The 21,069-nt window shown below is 38.0% G+C and overlaps 1 long non-coding RNA gene across 1 annotated transcript; it reads right to left on the reverse strand.

Annotated features, from left to right (window-relative positions):
- Positions 1-813: 813 nt before the first annotated feature.
- LOC146593004 (uncharacterized) lies at positions 814-15,297 on the reverse strand. The gene is made up of 3 exons (XR_014896478.1): positions 15,182-15,297; positions 13,203-13,251; positions 814-2,758 (listed from the first exon to the last, which is right to left on the reverse strand). It is a non-coding gene; the product is annotated as an uncharacterized LOC146593004 (long non-coding RNA).
- Positions 15,298-21,069: the final 5,772 nt, after the last annotated feature.

The raw sequence follows: 21,069 nt of genomic DNA on the forward strand, positions 1-21,069 counted from the left end.
GTGTGACTTCTTTTGGCTAGTAGGCAATGAAGAGTAATTTATAAAATTGCCAGGAGGTACGGAACTATATCTTCTAATATATAAGCAAGTAAGAATAGGTTCAAGTGATATGCAGATTAAGTCCTGAGGTCACAGTCTTTGAGGGTAGATCCCTGCAGGGATCTGTTATACTGAAATAAATTTCAATCAATATACACTTAAAAGTTCAAAGTGAGAGTATTCAATTTTTGACTTTAAGTCTATTTATATCATTGTTGATAGGTATTTCAGAAGTTTCCTAACTAGTAAATCAAATAGTAAATATATCTGTTGTAGGAATGTCTTTGCGGTGACCATGCTGATTTACATTCATATGTTCATTTCATTTGAAGGTTTCATGCCCTTTTACAAGTAGAGAGCATATATACAGAAGTACTACACACTGAGATTCCTCCAAATTTTTCCAGAGGATAGAGAGTTCTCACCATAGCACCCCCAATGGGAAGACATAAAAATTTTGGAACTGAAGACCCATCTCTTAACAGTTTTTAGAGCACCTAACTGCAGTCTTTCCAAACTGTGGCTTGTTGCTGAATCCTTGCTATGCCAGCTATGATAGATAGAACCTGCTGTCACTCCCTTACAGTTGGACTCATCTTTACAGAAGAACTTCATTCATAAGCTACTAGTGCTTTGTACCTTATTAATGCAAACAGATCTGACACGCATAGGCACAATGCATACTCACCTTAAAACATCCTAGAAATCATCTTGTCTACACTCCTCTTCTTCCCTGGGGCCTTGGTCCAGGAAAGCAGTTAAATATGTGCTTAACTTTAGCCATAAGCCATCCAATGGAGTAAACATACACATGTATGTAACTTTTTCTTGGAGCTGAATGTGATGTTCCAAACAAAATGTGATGTGTAAACACATGCTTGCACAAAGGCATATATGGTTTCCACAAAAGAAAGATGGAAACATCAAGGCAGCTGCTTCACATGACCACCACCTGCATGCAGGAAAGGGGAAATCAGCATGCAGAGTGCCTCCTCCATGTGTATCTACAGAATTCGATCCAGCACTTCATTTCCCATTTTCTGAACACAGTTTTTATTCATTCAGGGAACGAGATATGACAGAACGTGTGTGGATATGAGATAACATGTACCTCAGGGCTAGTAACAGAAAGGAGCTGAAGACAACAACCCCAGATGCAAAGGTGAAGACAATGATGCAAAATGCAGTTTATCTCACAATGACATAAGCCTGGAAGTTATTGAGAGAAAAAGAAATCCTGGGGAAAAAAAAAGAAAAAAAGTCATTCTCCTGATTATTTTGTATAAAGTGTTCTATCCTCGCTAATCATGGGGAGAAGTGGGCAGAAATAACCACAAAAGAATTGCTTTTAAAGCTGAGTTGATCATGCCATGGTAATGTACAGAAAGGAACTGTTATGTTCCTAGATCATACAGTTATCAAATGACTGCTCAGAGACAGAATGCAGTGTGAAGCCGTAACACCTTGTTGTATGTCATTGCAGTCACAACTGTCCTCTCTGCTTCATTCACTTTGCTGAACTGGTGTGTGGGTAGGACTTGCTTTCAGATGACATTTATTTTTATTCTATTTCATTAATACGTAACGTTAGTCTGCTTTCTTGTTAATATGTCCAAGCCTCCAAACTCTCAGTCACGTATGCATAGGTTTTCCTCCCTCAGTGCTACATTATTAAAGCAAGATGGGATTGCACACACAAATAAGGATTTATCAAAGTAAAACCATGCCTCACATCTTGAAATATGTTTATGAGGGTATTTCACAGTGAAACATCAAGTTATATGGGCAATAGCTGGTACTGTAGTGGGTTTTAATGCTCTGCCAAGTAACAGCCCGATCAGTCCTAACATGTTAGTATTTACAAGAATAGCTGATTCTTTTTTCATAACGTATAGTTTTTCAAAATATGGGAACAAAAATGAAACAATCATAATTTTTATATCCTACTATATGATTCTTCAAAGTTTTTAGTAGCAACATCATAAAATTAACCAGCTTTGTTCCTGAAGAACTTTTACATAAGAATAAATGTATCTTCTTATTCAGAGACTGATACATCTCTTCCATTTCTTTCCCTCTCCCTCCAAGAATGCAACCTTCTAGAAAGGAAGAGAAAATCGCTTATGATAAGAGAAGAGCTTTTCTTTGTTTCTGATACTGGAAGGTAGTGTAGCAGGAGATGAGAGTGCTGATTTTTTTTATCACTTAAACAAAATACAAATTTTCACAAATGGTGAAAAAGCATTTTCATACAGCTTGAGTAGGCTACAGGATAGCTGACTGCTTGAGAACTGATTATTCCATAGCTAGGTTACGTCAGACAAATAGAATATATCTAGGAAATGGTGAATTATTTCAAGGAGAGTTTCAAAGGTAATAGCTCTAAGAACAAGATATCAGCTGGAGAAAAAATCTGTCTGTTCATTTGTGTGCCTTACATGACTCCAGAAAATACTAATCCTAGATATTAGGGCTTGCCTCATCTATAATATACTCATTTGGAAAAGGTTACAATTCATCCACAGCAACGTAGTACAAAAGATGACAAATCTTCAGGATTCCAGGAGGTCGATGGTGGGATCACAAAGCTGACAGTTGGCCCCATTGCCTGCAGTAGCTGAAGAGGGCCAGTGTGAGGGGTACCAAGAAGGATGGGCGTCAGCAGGGTGGTGAGCAGACAGAGGCAACAGCATACTGGATCACCTCCTGTTGAAAAAGACTGAGAAATAGGTCAGGAATGGTTATACAGCATGCACTACTAGAAGAAAAGATGGTTGTGGGAGCGGACATGTACTCTAAGGGTTAACCTTAAACACAGCTGTGCACTCTGCTGGCACATATAAGCCTAACATACTTAATCAGGTGATTTATGCAATGTAGAGAACAGAAGCATAAATGTCTATCTTCTGGTACTAAGTCTGTTAACATTAGAATTAGATATGTCATCTACACCCAGTATGCATTATTTTACTCATGATTACGTATTTATTCCTTTATCTGATTTTTGTTTAAATGAGCTTCACAGAACACAAAAGACCTGAATAATTTCATATACAATAAATGTGTCTTAGTAGCCTTATTATTTCCTTAAATAGAGAAAAAATATGGTTAGATTAGCTTAAATGACAATTCACTGTCTTATATGAGGTTCACTAGGTTAGAGAGAGAAACATTCATGCACTTCCAAATGAAAGGGTTGAAAAAAAAATGACAGAAGGTACAGTTAATTAGTTGACTGGATTATTCAATCCTTGCATAAAGGCATGAGCTCTGCTTTACTGAAGAAGCAAGCATTGACAGAAGTTAATGCCTTGGAGAGTCTTCTTTAAACATTTTAGATTCTTGTCAAATTTGTAATTGCATTTATATGCGATTTGCTGTATTTGCTATAAGGGGGGGGGTGATCTTTTTTCACCTGATACTAGTTTATCAGCTAGCAAAGGGAACTGAATAAACTGAATAGTGAAAATGAATAAAACACAAGTATATGACATGAATCAGGATCAATTATGTTATTTGCAAAAGCAATGTTACCCATGTCAAAGGGACTGATAGTATAAAAATGGGACAAAAAATGACAAACAGAAAAAGACAGATGGAATAGTACAAGGAAGCACTGACACAAATGGTCAGTGTGACAGGCCATGTTCTCAGCACACTCCTAGTCTGACAGCTGTCTAAATTTCTGTAAACATCACAACAAAAGGGACTTTTAAGGAAGCAGCTAAGGAAAATATCTTTTTTAAAACAGTGAGGTGAGACAAGATAAAAATACCAAATCTATCTCGTTAGGAAAAAAGAAAGAATTATACCAAAAAAAAATTATTTGTTTTTCTGATGTCTGGATTCCTAGATCCATAGCCCAGTATGATACACTTTCTTGTTACTCATTGATTGTCTGAATTCTCTTAATGCAATTGAAGAAAGCTTTATTTTTTACCTCTAATTCCCCAGCCTCTTAAAAAATTGACATGCAATCCCTGTAAGAAGAAAGCTCCTTTTGCACTGAACACATGTTTACCATCTCCAGTCACGCCAGACATTTGCAGGGTGTCAGCTGTGAAGGAAACATGAATATGTTCACATGATCAACAGCTGCACTGTGAAAATGCCTGTGGGGAAGGGGAAATTTTCTAGACCCCTACCCATATTCAACTCCGCATGTTGTGAAGTGATTAAAGGAACAAGCCTAAGAGTTACCAGGAAACCAAGAGATACTTAGGGAAGAAGAAGAGAATTGATTTTCTATGGCATTCAGAAGTGATGAGACTGTATTACTTCACGACTCTTGTACAACTACTATTCCTATCAGTATCCTTTTTCAAAATCAATATAAGCAGCAAAAATCAAATGTGAACTTTGAAACAGCGGTGTTACGACCCGGTCTTGTCCAAAACACTATCAGCAATCCTTCTATCTATATACAGAACTATAAACAGCTTTTCTAAAGCTTATGAAGACTTCATCAGATATTGCTTCATTTGCAAAGCCAGAACTAAATTCAACAGACTTTTCAAAACGAGGCAGCATCATTTAGCTCTCCTCTTTATCTTCAGAACTCATTAGAACAATACTTTCAGCCAAATCACAATTACATAAAATATATTTAAATAGTATGTCATTGGATCTGCAAAGAAAGCTTGAATATAAAGAATAGGTATTCATGCAAAACAATGTTTCATTTAATAATAAATACTGAAATTAGCATTGCTATTTCGTTCTTTTTTGTGTCTACACCCTCACAACTGTTCTGCATGTAAAACTGGATGAAGAACAAATAAACAAACATCTTGAGAAGTCTGCTATTGATCTAAACCACTAATAGGATGCCCTATAGAATACGATAAACACGGGGAGAGGAAGACAGGAAATAAATTAACTGAAGTAGAATTATTCATAATGGAAGCTAGTCTTGTCTCTCTAGGATTCAGCATCTTAGATTTGTGTGTGGTTCCTCTCACTGGTCTGCCTCATTTCTATTGTTTTGTTTTCACTGTTACCATCAGGTTCTTGCAAAAGGATGCAGTTTGCACCAGCTTTTAAAAAATGCCATATTAGTGACAGCATATTATTTCATGTAATCCATGTCCAAATTCTGCAAATGACTTTAGTCAAGAAAAGAAGTCATTTAAATAGTCTTGGATAAGTGCTACTGCATGGACGTATTTGGTCTTAATGAGCATCATTTCCCTTTGCATGACAACAGAATTTGTAGCTGTTACTCCAAGGATCTCTAAGAGAAAAATTAGCTCACCACATTTGATGATGCTCCTCAGTTGCAAAACAGTGGCAGTTTGGCATGTTACAAGTTGCTGTGCTACAGTGAGCAAAGACAAATGTTCTTCCTTTCAAGGTAACGCTGGCACCTCGTCAGCAATTCCTGACCCTGTGTTACTCTGCATTATACTGGCAAGGTAGCTGCTTAAGCACACAGCTGGCTGAGGCATTCTCCACAACTCTTATGGTTAAGAATCAGATGTCGCCCGTGTGCTGGAGACTGCAGAGTTTACTCAAAGTTTACTGTTTTCCTGCATAGCTGCCCTCCTCTGTACATATGATTTCAATTTTCTAATGTATTGTTTGCCAAGTGGTCGTTCTTCTCTGCCTAGAGCCAAAGCTAGTCTTGCACACCAAGTTTCAATAACTACAACGAAAACATTCTTAGGTCACCTCATTGCAAAGTTTTTGCTTGCTGATGTCACGCTGATGAGTTCAAAAGATTTCAGTCACTCTGCAATATTACGTGCCAGTCCCTCAGATAGCATCCATGATTGGCCATACTGACCATATATATGCTAAGAACTCTGCAAACATTTACTAACACTTAGATAAAAGACCTCTAGATCTGCTTATTAAAAATATTCCATCTAATCAAAGGTTCATCATTTTTATTCTCCAGTGGTAAAACATTCCCTTGCAAATGGAATACATTAAAAAAGAATTATCTGTGCTGCAGTTATGAAAGATGGTTCTTTTCTCCTTGTTCTTGAGACACTGTCCTGCAGCTATCAATCTAAACATATGTTAAAGGCAACAACTCCTGCAAAGCAGAGTTTCAGAATTAAAGCTCTTAAAGCTCCATCTTCTATTAATATTAACAAATCTGCAGAAAGTACTTCCCATTGAAGAATTCTCTCATTGAAGAATTAGGCATTAGATTTGGAAAAGTCAACTGCATAAGAAAGGAATCTCAGACTCTAGCAAAACAGCCTTCCATTTCAGTCTGCAATGAGGGAAGTCAGAAGTCCCTATGAATATATTTGTCATAGACAATCATAGATAATTAATTGTAAACAAAGAAGGCTGTATGTGAGAATGCATCCTGTTTCTCACTTACACAAGGAAAGAACTGATCTCTTCCTTGTATTTAGTGTTGTGATTATTTATACCCTCTGCTTTACATGCAGTGCAGTCACTAAAAGAAAGACATTACCTCTGCCCTACAGAATTTTCAATCTAAACTGGACACTAGTAATGCAGCTCACATACGTATTACAGCAAACAAAAGCCTAACCCTGAAGAGACAAAGAATGTTTTACACAAAAACTGCAGTACTGGTTCACCCTCAAGAACCATCTGGTCCACTGACACGTTTCTAACAATGGCCAGTAGGAGAAGTTCAGGAAAAGACCACTAGAGATGAGCAGTTTTCTTTTCCCAGGTCATCTGTTGGCAGGAGCTGACTGGCTTTCCGGAGAGAAACTGAAATGTAGCTATCACATTTAATAGTCGCTGTGTACCTGTTCTGCACAAACATGAATAATATTACTTTAAGAGCACATAAATTTGTTTTCCAAAACCTTCAGTTATAGTGAGTTCCATAATTTGTGGTGTGATAACAACTTCTTCTTGTGTGTGTTTTAGCCAGTCTTGGCTGGAAAGGTTGCAAAAATTTTTGCTTAACAGGGAGTTAAGTTGTGTCCATAAGAACGTGAAAGTTGAAAAAGACAAGGAAGACTGTCTGCATGACAGCAATCAGGTACGAGGAATGAGATGCAAAAGCAGCAAAAATGATGCAAGAGGACAGTCAGAAAGGAATTTGTCTCGGAGTATTACAAACTGTAAAAATTCTCCTGTAGGATTCTAATAATACCAGTAATATCTTTGCCACAAAAATACCAACTTTCCTTCACTATGTGTTTAAGACCATACTTCATTATCACATTTTATTACTGACAGGAAGCTTCAAAAAGTGAGTGTATTTATTTGACAAAAAMCAGCTCACCTCATTTCTATTTTAAATCTAGTAATATTAGAAAAGCTAAGTCTTATCTACGAAAGCAAAGGTGACCATGGAGTTTTGAAATAAGTTGTTATTGTGCATTTCTGCTGACAGGCACATTTTCTGTGACAGCTGTTTTGCCGTGAAGAAAATCTGCCTCATAGCATGTTCTTCTCTGAGGGCAATCTTCACCTTTTCTCCCACAGAAAACAGAATTTTGGCTGAAGAACCATCCTCTAATTTCACCCAAACAGGTCCAAGTGCTGAACTGCTGCAAAAATTTACTTGAAACTCTTGACAGAACTTACTTGCTTTTAGAAAGTGGCCTGACTGTGAAAAACAGAGGAGGACTCCAAAAGTGATACAATGCAAGGGCCTCAGACCCTGCAAAGGAAGGGCTTTGTATATGGAGTCTTTTGGCCAGAAGGAATGGGTGTTGTTGCTGAACAGTGAGGCTCTATCAGTCTAATCTTTTCCTGTGAACGGAGATGGATAAAGGGAAATGAAATCACTTGGATCAGGAGTGAATATTCAATGTATATTTTTATACAAGAAGTACAGGGGTAAGTTTAGAAAAGTAGCTTTTATATCTTTTATAAATTAAAGCAAATTAAGCTCAGGTACAAAAGGTCAGCCTCAGTCTCTAAGAAAAAATTACACAGTTCTGTGGGTTCTGCTGGCAGTACCATTTCTTTTTCTGATCTTGTGTTTTTTTTTTTTTTTCCCCCATGAGAGGGGCAGCTAAATGATTGACTGCACTTGGAGTTTGACCTAAGGTCAAATAGTGAACCCTGAAATCCTCAGTCCTTTTGTACTTACTTTTTTTTTAAAAAAATGATGTTTTAGTGGTTTATTTTCATTGCTCCAGCACAGTAGCTTTTAATCAGATTTGAGTTATTAAATGTTCTCTTTCTGACACAGTTTCTACCACAACCTCAGTTAGCTATGTTATCATGAATTATATTAAGGTAACCACRAATAACTGATCAAGCTTTCCACATACCTAGGATCCAGCTTTTCAAAATTCCCTCTGCTATTTATATTGGATAAGTAGAAAAATGCATTCTCTGAATGTTCAGCTGGATTCTTTTTTGGAGCTGTTAGCATTTTCCGTAGTTCTTCATATTTCCCTCTGGATCTCTCACTTTATCCCTGTGGATGTTACCTCTGCAAGCAGTTTTTCATCCCGTGTCACTTGCAATGCTTTATGATGCATTATGTTCTGGATTTTATAGCCTTGCTGATACCCAAATGGATGCAGCTCTTCTACCTCCACATCTCACATGGAAACTGAATTCTTTTGCGATCCCTGAAGTGTTGATGCTGCCTTAACTGTGCTGTTTAACATTTGTGGCCATGCAGTGCCTCACTAAACTCAGGGGAGCTCTCACTAGCAGACAGATTTGTTCAGGTCTAAACTTCTACCACAACATCTAGCAAATGCAGAGAAAGACAGAAATGAATACACATGCATATACACACATATGTAAGCCTTTTCAGTTAATTTATTAACTGTAGTAATGTCTCTTACGGGGAATATTCTGGTTCAGGGTTTCATGAAATATAATTTGCATTTGTACTTTTCAAACCTCTCTTTTACTGAGCACAAACGATTGAGAACATTCTTTTCAACTTCTGAACTTTCATGCAATGTCCAGATGATTAACTGGCCCTAGTGGTTTTGAAGCAAACTGCTTACACAAGTCTGCCTAATTAATATGCCCTGACATACAGCCTCCAGAGTGTATGGGGAATGGGTAGTGGTCCATCTCAAAAACAGGATTGAAGGATCATTAAGATTAACAGCTATCCATAGAGAACTGGAAAGGAGCAATCAAAGAGGATATGAATTATTATCTATATCAGTTTGAGGTTTAGAAAAAAAGAGAGACCTCCCATAAACTCAGTTTAGAAGGGTGAAAGAGAAAAGGAATCCCTTTGTTTAGCACTATAGCTGAAATAAAAATAAATAGCATCTCTGGTACAAACACAGCCCCTCTTAGAAACATGCAGGAAACAAAAGAGATCCTCAAGAGGAAGTAGTGCAAGGTTTTTATGATTGATGGGTTATTTTCTTAACAACTTTTTTTATTTTTGTTATACTCTTAAACCTCACTRAAAACCTTACTTGTGATAAAACGGAGAGCTGCTGAAGCAAGGTTTGTGCTTTGGGGATACCTGGAGGTGATGGCTGTTTCCCCATTTGGAGCCATTGCTCTTCCAGTGCTAGGTTTTTCATTGACCCACTCAGCAGCGTGAGGGGGTGCAAGCAGGTACTTGATTAATCAAGATAAAAAAAAGGGGGGGGGGGCTTTATAAACAAGCATTATATGTTAAGGTTCTCTGAGGAGAGTTAGTCATTGAAACCAGGAAAAGAAAAAAAAAAATTCTCAAGGCCTGCAAATATAGTGGTAAAAACAAATCACTTTTAACTCAAATATTTAACATACTAAAAAATTTGAAATTTCCTTAAACAAAACTGATTATCCTTACAACCGGAAGCTAATTTACCCAACTATTTGAGCCACTGATGCTCAGCTACTGTCTGAGCTGTTTTCCACTTGGGAATCTAGGGCAGCTGACAGTCAACAGATCTACTTTGCTGAGAGGATTTGCTGTTAATTTTGTCCAGCTTCTGTTTTCCATTGCCAGTCAGTGTTTTCAAAGTAAACTCATCCCTGAATTTACCTCAAGACCTGACTTAAAGCCCTTAGGCACTGATAGATCTACTTTTAGTGCTTTCATGCAGTCCTAATTCAGCCAAAAGGTGAACATTTTTGATGTAATATAATTTATGTATTGTTAAATTAATGCAAGTATTAATGCAACCTCCAAATGTTGAGGCATTACCTTCTGAATGTCTTTAGCTTAAATGATCAAAAACTGACACCAGTGGTGTTATTTGTTAGAARTATATAAATTCTGACCAGCGCACATCCAATTGAAATCAAACAAAAATACTTTGATAAGCATCAACGTCTATATACAACTACAGGATAAAGATTAGAAATGCCACAATGTCATATTCTATCCGTCATTGTCTTAGTGAAAATGTAAGGCCTAAATCAATGCATTTCTTTGAAAAGACATCTGGGGGGGAGGGATAGAAGGGAAGAAAGGAAGGAGAAAAGACAGGAAGGAAAGCAATTTAATCCCTGAGCCACCACAACTTTTCCAGTGTACAAGTAACTTTAGGAATCTGAATAGCTCATTGAAGTAACACGTGCATTGAAGTGTTTGCTGGCTAAAGCCTGAATCCTCAGGCAGTTGTCAGTCTTAGGCCCCACTATTAATGCAACGTACTATTATTATGTGGGCCACAAATACCTTGTGCCTGGAGGCTGTCATCACAATGGACACCTTTTCTGCAAAATAAGCTTGAGATCTAATTAGTATCATCCAGCAACAAACAGTACGTGGGTCAAAATACATGATGTCAGTTAACTAGGGATGGCTCAGAATACGGTCCTTTTGTGAAAAGACAGACCAGGTAGTATCTCTGTAACCTCGTAACTGGGTCTTGTCCTGTCATATTAGTTGCTCCTGGAAATAGTCTCAGTTAAGTTAAGCCATTGTAAAATCCATAATTTCTCTGTTTCTCTCATCCTTTCCTCTTACTGATATGCCCTGTTTAGTCAGACCTTGAAAAGCAACCGGTATTTGAACTCTCTCAAACCATATGTCAATAAAGCTCAGCAGTTCTGACTGTTAGGGATCTGCTTGCTGTCATATAATCTGCCTGTGGATAGTCTCACTTAGGTAAATGTGAAGCATTTGAATGTCTCAACTATGACTACTAAGATAATGTCCATTATTGCAAGATTCAGGTCACTGTTGTAAAGCTGAGTCATATTGCTAGTCATACGAGCATGGTCACTCTTTGGACAAAAGCAGCTGCAATTTCTCCTCTAAGTGAGTTTTAAGGACTGCAGGGAGAAAAGGATGATATAAACACGTTGCACCCTTCCATAATACATCGGCCTAGCAAGGTGTATAGTTTGTTATRGAAGTCATTTAGTCCTTTAAGCACAGCACTGACAGGAGCAAATTACCTACTAATTTCACAATAGATTCTCAGCGTAAATAACTACGCACGGGTTAGACTTTAAGCAAGAGCTATCTTACACTCATTGGATTGGAAGGAGGTTTCTTCATTTTAACTAAATTAGGCACCTATCCATTTATAGCAAATGATTTTGCTAGTGCTGCAGTTTAGAAAGTGGAGGTGACCCAGTCAATAATTAATATTTGATGCAGTGACTAGGATACAGTTCTACATAGATTATAAAATTTTCACCCTCCGAGGCACAGGTCATAGCCCAGATTTCCAAAATGAGACCTAAAGTTCTCCCCACCCCCCCAAAGCAACAAAGCAAAAGAAACAGATGTCCTGGGKTTTTTTTGTCCCCCCATTAAAATCACATCTGTAATATTATCTCCAACTCTGAGACACCCATGTCACTCTCGGGTTATTTTTCTTGGTTTTCCCCATTTATACTAGGATAAGAGCATACCTTTTTTTTCTGTGAAAAGAATATACTTCTGAAATAACAAGCACAGACAAAGGAAACACCGTGCTTGTCATGGATAATACAATGAAATATCATGCCGAAACAGAACAATTATCCCACTGTGCATACATCGAAATACCTCAAAATTCCATTATGTTCTGTGTCCAGGAGGCTTATTTAAAACAGCTTGTGATTAAGAAATTAAGAGAAGTTGAGAGAGATTTGACCTGAATTTTCCAGGAAAAGCCTAAATAAGGATACTGCTATGAATTACAGTATATTTTAATGCTTTACTAGGTATTTTCTTGCATTTTCAAGGGCCAGATTTGGAACTGATCTTTTACAAGTACCAAACTAAGTTGTACCTAGTACAACTTACCAAGCGTACATGTGCTCACAGTTATGGCCAACTAGATAACTGAATCCATAATTTAACTAGATATTTCAACATCTAAATGACCTAATTTATTAACACAGGTATTAAATCATTCAAATCCAGAAGCAGTAAGCTGAAATCCAAGCTTTTCTTTATCATAGCCCATGCCCACTATACAATTCCACACACAATGCCTGACAGATTGCATTAATAGTGAAAAGACAATCCAAAGACTCATGGATAAGATTCCTTTAAAGGGAACGCTTTGTCAACAGAAGTTAAAGTAACATTTAGATGTTTAGGAAAGCTATTCAGTAATTTATGAAGATTTTTCCTGAAAGYTTGATACAGATAGTTAATGCATTACTAAACACCTGCAACAAACTACTTCCAACTAGGTGGACAATGTTAGGAGGATTCTTTCAGTAATATCTTTACCCACAATACACCTCATTCTTCAAAAATAATAACAATAAAAAATCTTATAAGGTTAATAAAACCAAAAATGCACAACCCACTGAGCAATGACCTCCAAGTGCATGTGCTCTTGCAACAGGATTTTGGCCAAAGTGAGAAACCAGCCATTTTTTCCTAGATCACACATTTTTTGTTCCTTATTTCGTATCATGAAAATACAAGGATTAATTTTTATCATCATTTCCACATATGTTTTACCTTTGCCAAAGCCACGCTGAGTATGTGTTCTGAGTAATTTTAACTTTGGTGTTGAGGGAAATGAAAAYTGAGCAGGCACTGCAAAGCAGTACRCACCAGTGAGTTGAATTCAGTTTTGGTGTAACCTTGCTGAGTAAGTTTCAGCAGGGAAGTGTGAGTGCAAAGGGAGCAGGGATGGAGGAAGCACATACGTGAAAGAGCATACAGAAGATTGCTACAGCAGTTTACTCAAGGATCTCAGCAGCAACAGCTTCAAGAAATGACAAATAAGAGTGTCAAATGTAAACGTGCAGGTGTTTGTCTCAAGCAGGAGAACTGAACCTGAACAATTAATGTGCTGCGTGTGTACATGAATTTACCTGGAAAAACCATTACTCACTCTTAATCCTCTTTTAATCTTCAGAATCACAGAATTTTTCAGGACAGCACTGCACAAAATGATTGGCAATGGAAAAGGATGCTTCAGTAAGGCAGGAAAAAAARAGGAAATGCACAACCCCCCAAAACTTATTCTGCTGAACAAGACATACTCACTACAGTAAAAATTGACACTGAATACAAGCAGCAGAGAAATTTGCTGGAATCATTTTTCTTTCCTTTAGTTCAATATATGCTTTAAGACCCCCTTACTAAACAGGGGAGCTAAAGTATCTCCAACACAGTTGGAGTTGGCTCGCCAACACAAAACAAAAAATTCAATGACATAACACAGAGAAGAGCTGGATCCTCAGCCAGTGTTAGTCACCAGTACCAGTGAACTGGTGACTATGTGTCACCGTGTGCCAGCTGAAGACTTGACATACTGTGACCACAAAAATTCAGGCAAATGACTGCTTTCCAGGCAATTTTATCTGAATTGTCCTTCTGAACTCTGGCTACAGGATTTTTCTTCATCTTAAACTTGAAATCCTGAAACATTAAAGAACAGTGTGCACCAACTTAATTGGAAACAGTTTTGCCTCAACACATCCTGCACTTGTTCAAGGACTTAGAGAGAGGAAAAGCCCATGCTTTGAAGCACTCTGACAACTTAAGATAAATCTCAGCATTACTTTTCTAACAGAATATAATTGAAAACAGTTCAACACAGACTGCAATCTAACTCTGGGTAGAGATGGGTTTAACTCATAACTCTGGATCTCAACTTTCCTAAGTCTTGAAGGAATTCTGACTCTGGCCCAAATAYAGCAAATTGTCTTCTCTTTCTAGAAAGAACAAAAACAGCTTTAACACTACTGGGCTGAGTTCATCACTAATTCAAAACCATTACTTTTACCATCAGTTATGTGTTCTTTTCATCACATTAATGAGTAAAGTCCTGATTCCTCCTAGTTCCTCTCAAAGATTAGAGTCACATACCCGTATGTTGTAGGGAAGAGTCCCTCCCCACAAAGTCTCTACATCTAAATAGACAAACTGGCAGAGAGTAAGATAAAGGACACATTGTTATGCCCATTTTCAGCAGAGAAACCAGGCCTTAGTCTGACTAAGAGTCAGAATCTCAAGGGAGGTCAAGGATCAGCTTCTCAAATGCTCAATAGCCAGCACCAGAGCCAGGCTTTCAGGAGAAAAGGCAAAGAAAAAAGGCTCCAAGCTCTGTAGTTTCTACTGAGACTTTTACACCAGATTTTCAAAAGACCTCTTCGCTAGTCTTGAAGATCTGACCATTTAGGCACCCATTTTAGTGTCGAAAGGGGAAATTATCTCTCTAAAAAATTTCACTCCCCATCTGGGTGTGCCTGCCGTTTTGAAGTGTGGGGTGGTATGTGATTCGCCCAAGGTCACAGAGGAAGTCTCTTGCAGAGCCAGAAATTTGAACCCGCATCTCCTGTGCCCTAACCACAAGTCTATCCTTCCTCTCAGTATCAACACAGTGTACTTCTTTGTTAAGTTTCTTTCTAGTTAGATACCACATAATGGGGCTTTTTCTTTATTCATACGTAATGGTAATATGACATTATGAGATTGGCACTTGTCATTCACAGGGAATGCTCTTTTTCCGCTTGGCCCCAAAACACAAACGCACTTAGCAGATTGTCATCTGTGGATGACACTAGGACCTCTGTATTTTAGAGGATCCCAGCTACAGAGAATTATCCCCCCATCCCATGTGGATGATGCAAAACTTTTCTGGAAATACAAAGACAGGGGAAAAAAAGGTCAGTCAGGATAACCAAAGTAACAGCAGGTGTTTGTATCATATCCCTTAGCAGCTGCTGCGGCTGCKAAGCGAAGGCCTAAATACTACAGTAATAGACCAGCAACGATGAGATACCRTCCTGTGTATGAATTACAGTAATGGTCCCTGCAACACATGTGCAGTAGAAGAGCATCGAACAGAAAACCAAAGCACTATACCWTGTTTTCTGATGCCACACTTTCCATTTCATCAGAGGGACACTTGGCATTTCAAGCTCTGGAGACCACTAGGGGATGTCACTCTATGAACCAAGTAAATTAACGATAACCATGGTATCTGTGCAAACAAAAGAATGCATGTGAGAAATGTCTGATGTACAGAACTCCATTCATCTTTGAGTTACTATTTCTGTATCTGTCTTTTTTTTWAAAATCAGTTTTTTCAAACCCTGCCCTCTTCTAAACGACCTTTTTGATCAATACAGTCCTTTGTTGTGCCGGTTAGGCCTCAGCAGAAAAGGACAAAATGACTGCAACTAACCCTTAGCTAATGTTTACCTTTAAACTCTTCAGTTGCTGGTGCAGGTTTAGGTTATTTTCTTTACTTTTTCCAACTCTAAGTGATGTGCAGTACTCAAGAATCTGGTCTCCTTGAAAGAGTCCATAGTTCTGAGCTGACATTCCCCTTTACGCCTGTATTCACCCTCATTTCTAGCTCAGACAGTACTTGCATTTTCTACTTTGTCATCTCAAAAATAAGTGGATTACCTCAGCTCTTCTCAGACATCTTTTGGCAASTCAATGAAATTCAGGTTGCCAACTATTTTCACCTGGAAAACAAACCTCTGCCTATCTTCTTAAGCAAAGATGATGCTTTTGTGGGGAGGGGACTGGAAAAGTCGCTTTATCACATTTTGCAGTTACCTGTCATTAAAAAAAAAACAGTTCCAACTACTTTTTGTCACTGTATTACCTTCTCACACCACTTKCACTGACAAAATTTTATGGCTGGTTTTCAAATGACAAATAAATATGAAACTTGCTGTTCTTCCTGCTCTAAAGAAAGCTTGTTACCCAAAATTAAAATCTTTTTTTTTTTTTTTTCAAAACATTGCTTCCCCAAGTAGCTCCCAGAACGAAAATATTAGAGACGCAGGAGAACCCTTCACAGCACCTTTAACTCACAAAGTATTTCACTTAAGCAAATAGTCAAGAGCATGATGCATTCTCCAGTGAGAAGCAACTATCTGAAAACATGAAAATTGCTATACCTGCCTGCACAGTTGCCTTTTTAGATGTAGTGCAGATGGTCTGCACAGCAGCAGGAGCTCGCCTGCTCTATAAAGCCATTTCTGCCAGCTGCCAGAGCCTCTGCAGGAGGCTCAGCTGGTGCAATAAYGCAAGGGCAGCTTAGGCTACAAATGGATACGGGCCCTCGTAATTAGGTATATACGTGCTTTGAGGATCACTGAAAAGGGGAAATGCTTAGGCTAGGCATTTCTGTTACCAGCTAGATCTGTCCCTTTATAAATTGTAACCTAGAATTTTCTCTGGAGTAAATTTGCATTTCATTTGAAGGTCTGCTTGGTGTACTTCAGAGCTGTGAAATTAAGCTGCAAAAAAGTATTTGTTTTTTTTTTTCCTTTTAATTAGCACATATACACTTGAAAAGCCTTCATGCAAAATTAGAGCTGGTGATTAAAGTGACCTCTAAATTTACTGTGAAATAGTTTTGAATCTTAAGGAAAAAATCATGTACTCAGTCTTGCAATTTTCCCCCTCTCTAACAACAATTGCTGAAAAGGTGCAAGTTACCARCTACTGAAATGCTACATAAATGAAGGATTTATATCCAAGTAGATACAATCAAGTGAAATTCACTTTCGGCTTCACAATGTGCAATAATGCATTGGTAAATGAGTGAAATACATTTATGAAAAGAAAAAAAATATATGAGAAAAGGCCTTTTCACAGTTCATTAGAAAGTTCTAATATTTGAGAAATGAATAAGAAGTCATGTAATGGCTTTGCAGCTTTTGAACTTTCACATGTTTCAGATTTTTCTAATGCTTGTGTGGATTAAAGAGATTCACATCTAAATGGCTGGGGCACCTCACATTTTTTGTGGATCAGGCTTAATGCTTTCCACACTGTAGAAATTTCACTTTGTATGAACACACCCTGAATTTAAGGAATTTTTCATACTTAGGTGTGTTTTGCAGTATGTTGCTTTTTATGTTAACCCTGTCAAAGGGCACAGTGTCTGGATCATAAGAATGATCAACTCCTTCAATTTCACACATCAATACCCTTGGCCTTTTTGGCATGCTTTTCTTTCCAGCCCCCAAAAATAAATTAAAGGGGGAGGGGGTCAGGAGACAATGCATAAAATAGAAGACATCCATATTTTTTCACCTCTGTGTAGTATCTCAACCAGGACCCCAGAAAAAAAGGAGAACCATTTATTTCAATAATGTGCAAAGGTCATGGTTTTAAAGCTACAGCTACACCCTTTTCATCTGCTTGAAAAGATATTTCAAAGCAAGGTTGTGGGACCCAAAGAAAGAGGAAAAGAATCTCTGATGTCCATCCATGTCACACAGAAAAATGCTTCGTCTTCTACCCTTCGACAAAATAGTAAGGAGTGACAAAGAGCCACTTCATCCTTTATAGAAAACGCGTGCATTTGTGCTCGGACCCGATATGCATTCTAATGGCTATCAGGAAGGGGCGGGTTCTGTCTAGCATCCAGAAATAATCACAGGCCTCRTAAAAGCCAACACATATGTCAAGTCTTTAAGGCTCAGTGGCATGGGTAATGAAATGTTTAAAACACTTGCACACAATAAGAGCGACAACCCAAGACATAAACTGCTTGGGGTCTGTGCAGAACAAAATCTAAATGAACAGAAGGATCCTTTTCCAGTTGCAGCCCAAGAAGATAATTTCAGGAAAAAAAGCAAGCAAAGGGTRTGTGTGAGAGCAAAGAGGAAAGTGATGTAGGGAAGTAATAGAAAAATRGGAGCTTTTGAACAACACTTGTGGGTATGCTCATGTGGCATATTTCTGGCCAAAAAATGCTCTCTGATGATTTTTGCATATGTTCAGGGAAGCAAAACTGTATGCATGCTTTKTAAATAAAGCATATTGCTTCAAAACTACCCCAAAATACATTTCAGGTCTTCCACCAGTTTCTCATTCATATTACTTTACCCAGTTTTGAGTTCTGACCATCTAACTTTGGCCTAATTTCTTAAAATACAGGTATTTTTCAGGAGACATCATATGGTCAGTGTTCTGATTACTCAGATCCACTTTTCAATCTACCATATAAAGCTCAGGACATACAGTAAACATATTYAATTGAAAACATTAAAATAAAGACCAGTAAGTATATGGCAAGTTTTTATTGCATACATAAACATGTGACATAAACATTATATGCATAAACATTCAAACATGCATACATGGGAGCTCCAGCTAACTCATCCAGACTGAAACAAACCCTATAAAATTATAAAAGAGATTTTTCTACTTGAAAAAAAGTRGTCTTTATTTCTATCTTGTTCTCCATCTGATGTGATTTGCAGTCTTGCATCATCATATGCCTAGAGTATAACTGAATTTATTGGTTTCCATCATTATGCAGCACTGAAGTACCACAAAAACTTCACTGCCTTGGACATCTCGCTTTCTCGGTAGCATAAATGACCAACTCATCCAAGAATCTTAAACTACAGAACACTGTTGTTCCAAACTCTTGGCCTTATTCTGATTGTTTTTGCATGCTCCAAACTCCTATTAAAGTCAACGCTAACATGAGGCAGCCAGGACTGCCTAAGGCTATCAAAAAGACAAGGTTTATGGAAGAAAGATGGTTTAAATAAAGGGTATTACCTCTCCTTACACACACCACCTAACTAAAACCAGCATCAGTTTGGCTAAGCAAAGAAGGCAAYCAATTGTTGAGAGCCCTTGAAACTCCGCAGAGTCCCTTTTGAGAGCAGGACAAGCATGTGCCATGCCCCAGCCCRCGCAGCTCTCCAGAAGGGCTCCACCAGCACAATGCTTTCGCTCAGTACTATAGTTCTCATTTCAGATGATTTATTCTGTCTGAAAACACACCAACAAGTTGAACTGCACAGCATTAGTTCCTTGTCTGGCTTCTTGGGAATGTATCATAACATGAATATCTTGTTTATGAAATCAAACATCACCAGTCTGCTTGGGTAGAAGCCTACCATTCGTTTGCTTCTTCTAATAGAATGCGATTACTCTCATAAAACAGTGAAAAATATTTTGGAAGGCTCTGCTTCATCTTCATGTCTTCTATTCATCTGCATGTCTTCTTTCTGAACGGAAGACATGAAGATGTTCAGCTAACCTATTATCAAATATGACTGATACTACAAATACTACAAATACAAGAGCATACTATTTTTTACATTTGCAAATGTCTCCTCAGCACCACAAAAATATTGGGAAGAGTGAGTATTAAGGCAAGAAACCTGTATAGACAATCRTGGTACTCCCTGTTCTGCTAACAGAGAACACTTAAGGAAAACACTGAAGTTTCTGCTCCTTTATAGAAAGGATGCATCTATAAAACTCAAGAGGAATTGCGGTCATCAGAACGTAGGGGGAAAGAGACACAACTGCACCCACCAGMCGGGCAGGCAGAAGAACGGAGCTCATGGTCTCCTCTGTAAGCTGTAAAGAACCACAGGTTTGAGTTTCAAAAGAGCACTATGAAGAGCATAGCAATGTCAGAGATCACTTCATTATCAATTTTAGCTCAACTAAAATGGTGTATATGTGTGCCTGTGCATAGATGCAGAAATCAGAGATGAGGGCTACAGTACATCATTAGAGGTCATGAACTGGAGATTTAAACTAAAATTCATCAGCCATTTGTTTAAACCATAACCAAACCAAGCATACAGCACAAGCAGTGCAAAGCTGTCATCTAGCCTGCATGTGTCTTTTGAATGATACAGACATAGTACAAAATCTCCCATCAGCTTCCTCTGCTAACTGCCATTATTTCTAATGCCTCCACTTTGGCGTATCCAGGTCACTTTGACCTCAGAAAGGCTCAGATACTGTGTCTGTAAGACCTATACAAAGAAAAACATGAAAAATCTAGACACAGCTATAGTATACCTTACTCCATCTGATTAACTTCACTGAATATGGGTGTGAGTGCTGCTTATACAACACCAAAGTGTCAAAAAAAAGGGGAGGGGGAAAGATAAAAAGAAATCCACCACTAACTTCTATGAGGATAACATAGTGCAAGCTACTAGACAGGTAGAAAGCATTTCTTTTTAAACTTAGCTGTCTACTCTCTTCACATGTCGAGGAGCTTTGTGGYTTGAGACAGAAGTCATCTGATTACCTGAATTTCTGCAGCCTGTTAAAAAATGAATTCTCCCTGCAGTCTTTGCTTTTTCATTTTTTTCATCAAAAATAGGACATTCTATGATGAAAGCATAAATGTATGTAAAAACATAACTATGGAGACTTACCTGCTCAGTAGTGAAGTGATATTTCCCCACATTTGCTCATAGTCAAGAATAATTTTATGGATATTGCTCATGAATTTTAGTTTTACAAAGAATTTTCAGAGGAACACAGAAGAAAGTTTACGTAGAAATAGAAACAACGCACAGTGAGGGCACAGTAAAAGATAGGTTCAGGGGAGAAAATGCCAGAGATGAAAGCCTGGCCCCACTGAATTCCAGGATAAAACATCCATTGGTTTCAGCAGGGTCATGATCTCTGTCAAGATCTAAGTCTGGATTCACTTTTGAAGTAGGTGTGGCCTAAGAGCAGGAGGGAAGAATTACTGCTAATTTAAAAGATGTCTCTCCATCTTAAACAGACCATCATACATTTCATTTTACATTGCTATTGACTAGCGAAGGAAAGTACATGAGTGGTCATGAAAACCATCTATCTAGTTTTTCTACCCCACTTTTCACCACGCTAGTCTTTCTTTACTTTGTACTACATACTGTCGTGTTTTTATTGTTGGTGAATGGGATGGCAGCATTAGCATGCTGATTTTGCTATGTGTCAGAATTACATGTATTTTATGACAAGTC

The sequence above is a fragment of the Rhea americana genome, unplaced genomic scaffold, assembly GCF_003343005.1.
Source record: "Rhea americana isolate MKP2758 unplaced genomic scaffold, rheAme1 scaffold_31, whole genome shotgun sequence".
Lineage (NCBI taxonomy): Eukaryota > Metazoa > Chordata > Aves > Rheiformes > Rheidae > Rhea > Rhea americana.